Source organism: Astyanax mexicanus, unplaced genomic scaffold, assembly GCF_023375975.1.
Source record: "Astyanax mexicanus isolate ESR-SI-001 unplaced genomic scaffold, AstMex3_surface scaffold_53, whole genome shotgun sequence".
Lineage (NCBI taxonomy): Eukaryota > Metazoa > Chordata > Actinopteri > Characiformes > Acestrorhamphidae > Astyanax > Astyanax mexicanus.
Window position 1 is genome coordinate 67,501 of NW_026040063.1, and position 5,000 is coordinate 72,500.

Below are 5,000 nucleotides of genomic sequence, written 5' to 3' on the forward strand. Positions count from 1 at the left end.
TGTTTCGAAGCCATGTAACCAACAGACACAAAAAGTGACGGTTTGAAATAATGTTTTACGGCAGCCGCGGGTACGGGCGCCCCGGAACGCCTAAGCGAACTCGGGGTCATCAAACCGCGCCGCCGAGCCGCCTCCGGAGTAAGAAACCCCGCAGACGGACTTCGGGGGCCAGGTACCCGTCTCCCTTTGGCCGTAAAACACGTTTTTTGCTCAGGACACCGTTTTTCGATCAAGTCATTAAAAGGCCGAAGGGAATCCCTGTAGTTCCCAACGTCGGGCCGTGGCTTGAACATTTTTTGTTTGTGGAAATGGGAGTCGCGCCTACTGGGAGACACTACCAACCCAAGTCCCGGTAATGATCCTTCCGCAGGTTCACCTACGGAAACCTTGTTACGACTTTTACTTCCTCTAGATGATCAAGTTCGATCGACTTTTCAGCACAGCACCAAGGCCCCGCGAAGGAGCCCCGGCGTGGCCGATCCGAGGACCTCACATAACCATCCAATCGGTAGTAGCGACGGGCGGTGTGTACAAAGGGCAGGGACTTAATCAGCGCGAGCTGATGACCCGCACTTACTGGGAATTCCTCGTTCATGGGGAATAATTGCAATCCCCAATCCCCGTCACGAACGGGTTTAAGCGGATTACCCGCGCCTCTCGGCGTAGGGTAGGCACACGCTGGCCCGGCCATTGTGGCGCGCGTGCAGCCCCGGACATCTAAGGGCATCACAGACCTGTTATTGCTCCATCTCGCGTGGCTATACGCCACTGGTCCCTCTAAGAAGTTAACCGCGACCGCGGGGGGCCGCGTAACTATTTAGCACGAAGGAATCTCGTTCGTTATCGGAATTAACCAGACAAATCACTCCACCAACTAAGAACGGCCATGCACCACCACCCACAGAATCGAGAAAGAGCCATCAGTCTGTCAATCCTTTCCGTGTCCGGGCCGGGTGAGGTTCCCCGTGTTGAGTCAAATTAAGCCGCAGGCTCCACTCCTGGTGGTGCCCTTCCGTCAATTCCTTTAAGTTTCAGTTTTGCAACCATACTCCCCCCGGAACCCAAAGACTCTGGTTTCCCCGCACGCTGCCCGGCGGGTCATGGGAATAACGCCGCCGGATCGCGGGTCGGCATAGTTTACGGTCGGAACTACGACGGTATCTGATCGTCTTCGAACCTCCGACTTTCGTTCTTGATTAATGAAAACATTCTTGGCAAATGCTTTCGCTTTCGTCCGTCTTGCGCCGGTCCAAGAATTTCACCTCTAGCGGCGCAATACGAATGCCCCCGGCCGTCCCTCTTAATCATGGCCCTGGTTCAGGAAACCCACAAAATAGAACCGGAGTCCTATTCCATTATTCCTAGCTCAGGCATTCAGGCGAGTTTGGTGCCCGCTTTGAACACTCTGATTTTTTCAAAGTAAACGCTCCGGACCCCTGAGGACCGGACACCCAACCAAGGGCATCCGGGGGGCGCCGGGAGGCAGGGTCTGGGACAGGCGGTAGCTCGCCTCGCGGCGGACCGCCAGCCCACTCCCGAAGTCCAACTACGAGCTTTTTAACTGCAGCAAATTTAATATACGCTATTGGAGCTGGAATTACCGCGGCTGCTGGCACCAGACTTGCCCTCCAATGGGTCCTCACCCATGTGTTTAGGATACGTTCATTCCGATTACAGGGCCTCGAAAGAGACCTGCATCGTTATTTTTCGTCACTACCTCACCGTGTCGGTAATGGGTAATTTGCGCGCCTGCTGCCTTCCTTGGATGTGGTAGCCATTTCTCAGGCTCCCTCTCCGGAATCGAACCCTGATTCCCCGTTACCCGTGGTCACCATGGTAGCCCCCTATGCTACCATCGACAGCTGATAGGGCAGACATTCGAATGAGACGTCGCCGCCGCGGTGGGCGCGCGATCGACCCGAGGTTATCTAGAGTCACCAAAGGGCCGGGGGAAACCCTCGCGGGTCCCCCCGGGTGGGTTTTGGGTCTGATAAATGCACGCATCCCGGCCCCCCCGAGAGAGGACCGGTCAGCGCTCGTTTGCATGTATTAGCTCTGGAATTACCACAGTTATCCGAGTAACGTGTGGAGCGATCAAAGGAACCATAACTGATTTAATGAGCCATTCGCAGTTTCACTGTACCTTCCGTGTGCACTTAGACCTGCATGGCTTAATCTTTGAGACAAGCATATGTTACTGGCAGGATCAACCAGGTTGCTGCGAGTGGTTTTTGTCACAGAAAAAACCATTGGTTCTTAGAGGGGAGAGGGATCGGCCCCGTACCGTCCGAAGGACCCCCCGGGGAGGGGGGGACGGGCGGAGAGGCTCGTCCGAGCTCACCCCTCATTGCTCCCAGTGGAAATTAGTGTGGCAACTCCGCTGCGCGAGTTCCCGCTTGCTTCGGGGATAACAAGGAAACGCTCGTTCCGAAACCGGGGGTCCGGAGCTTTTTGAAGCCGGGTGCTGGAGCTCGGTTGGACGCGAGGACCACCGAGGCATCCGAGTCCGACGGCTCCGGGCCGACCGGTTATCGTGTAGGGCAGATTGAGATATAGACGGGCCGTCTACGACTCCCTCGGATAGGTTCGGAAAGGTCCTCCCCCTGACGGAGGACCCCCCTGGAGGCTAACCCGCTGGGTCGGGTAGGAACGCACCGCGCACAGTGGCCACGGAGGGCCGCGCGGTTGCCTACCCAGGCGGGCTCGGTAGTCCATTCGATCGGGTCAAAATAATGAAAGAGATACCCCCCCTGGAACCGTCTCTGGAAGTTTGGTTTTTCCTCCGTACCGCCTGGGGGGCGGGGGGCGGGACGGAGGCCGACCTGCGGAGCTTCTTGGTCGGGTAGGATCGGGTCCGTGTTATAGTGTCCAAAAATCCACTTTGGAACCATTATTGGGGCTTTATTTAAGCTCTGCCATGCTTAGAAATGAATGGAGAATCATCTCCAGTGCTTGGACCCCTAGTCATTGCCACTCTCCTCAACAGTCCGACGGCACCCCTTTGAAAAACCCCCCGACGAAAAATCCTCCAGAGCGCGGGCGAACTCGCTCCGAGGCCGACCGGAGTGCACCTTCGTCGGGCAAGGGAGTCGGGCGAAGGGGGTCAGAAATCCTGGAGCTCGCCACCCTCACTAGTTTTTGGCGTGAAATGGTAGACCAAAAGTGGGGACTTAGAAAAATTTCGCACTTTTTCGACCTACCACTGGTAGACCGAGTGGGACTTAGTCATTTTTTCAGCTTTTTCGGGCCTACCACTGGTAGACCAAGTTGGACTTAGTCATTTTTTCAACTTTTCGAGCCTACCACTGGTAGACCAAGTTGGACTTAGTCATTTTTTCGACTTTTCGAGCCTACCACTGGTAGACCAAGTTGGACTTAGTCATTTTTTCGACTTTTCAGAGCTACCACTGGTAGACCAAATGGGACTTAGTCATTTTTTCAACTTTTCGAGCCTACCACTGGTAGACCAAGTTGGACTTAGTCATTTTTTCAGCTTTTTCGGGCCTACCACTGGTAGACCAAGTTGGACTTAGTCATTTTTTCGACTTTTCAGAGCTACCACTGGTAGACCAAGTTGGACTTAGTTATTTTTTCAACTTTTCGAGCCTACCACTGGTAGACCAAGTTGGACTTAGTCATTTTTTCAGCTTTTTCGGGCCTACCACTGGTAGACCAAGTTGGACTTAGTCATTTTTTCGACTTTTCAGAGCTACCACTGGTAGACCAAGTTGGACTTAGTTATTTTTTCAACTTTTCGAGCCTACCACTGGTAGACCAAGTTGGACTTAGTCATTTTTTCGACTTTTCAGAGCTACCACTGGTAGACCAAGTTGGACTTAGTCATTTTTTCAACTTTTCGAGCCTACCACTGGTAGACCAAGTTGGACTTAGTCATTTTTTCGACTTTTCAGAGCTACCACTGGTAGACCAAATGGGACTTAGTCATTTTTTCAACTTTTCGAGCCTACCACTGGTAGACCAAGTTGGACTTAGTCATTTTTTCGACTTTTCGAGCCTACCACTGGTAGACCAAGTTGGACTTAGTCATTTTTTCGACTTTTCAGAGCTACCACTGGTAGACCAAGTTGGACTTAGTTATTTTTTCAACTTTTCGAGCCTACCACTGGTAGACCAAGTTGGACTTAGTCATTTTTTCGACTTTTCAGAGCTACCACTGGTAGACCAAGTTGGACTTAGTCATTTTTTCGACTTTTCAGAGCTACCACTGGTAGACCAAGTTGGACTTAGTCATTTTTTCGACTTTTCAGAGCTACCACTGGTAGACCAAGTTGGACTTAGTCATTTTTTCGACTTTTCAGAGCTACCACTGGTAGACCAAGTTGGACTTAGTCATTTTTTCGACTTTTCAGAGTTACCACTGGTAGACCAAGTTGGACTTAGTCATTTTTTCGACTTTTCGAGCCTACCACTGGTAGACCAAGTTGGACTTAGTCATTTTTTCGACTTTTCGAGCCTACCACTGGTAGACGAAGTTGGACTTAGTCATTTTTTCGACTTTTCGAGCCTACCACTGGTAGTCCAAGTTGGACTTAGTCATTTTTTCGACTTTTCGAGCCTACCACTGGTAGACCAAGTTGGACTTAGTCATTTTTTTTCAACTTTTCGAGCCTACCACTGGTAGACCAAGTTGGACTTAGTCATTTTTTTCAGGTTTTCGCACCAACCAGTGGTAGACCAAGTTGGACTTAGTCATTTATTTTTTTTTTTCGACTTTTCGCACCTTCCACTGGTAGACCAAGCTGAACTCACCCAGGCCTGGGCCTCAGTCCTCCACCCAGCCCTGGGCCTCAGTCCTCAGCCAATCCCCTGGGGAACCAGCCCTGGAGGACTCACCCAGGCCTGGGCCTCAGTCCTCAGCCAATCCCCTGGGGAACCAGCCCTGGAGGACTCACCCAGTCCTTGGGCCTCAGTCCTCAGCCAATCCCCTGGGGAACCAGCCCTGGAGGACTCACCCAGGCCTGGGCCTCAGTCCTCAGCCA

General features: G+C 52.3%; 1 non-coding gene across 1 annotated transcript; it reads right to left on the reverse strand.

Moving 5' to 3' along the window:
* Window positions 1-353: 353 nt before the first annotated feature.
* LOC125797784 (18S ribosomal RNA) lies at window positions 354-2,217 on the reverse strand. The gene has a single exon (XR_007436614.1). It is a non-coding gene; the product is annotated as an 18S ribosomal RNA (ribosomal RNA).
* Window positions 2,218-5,000: the final 2,783 nt, after the last annotated feature.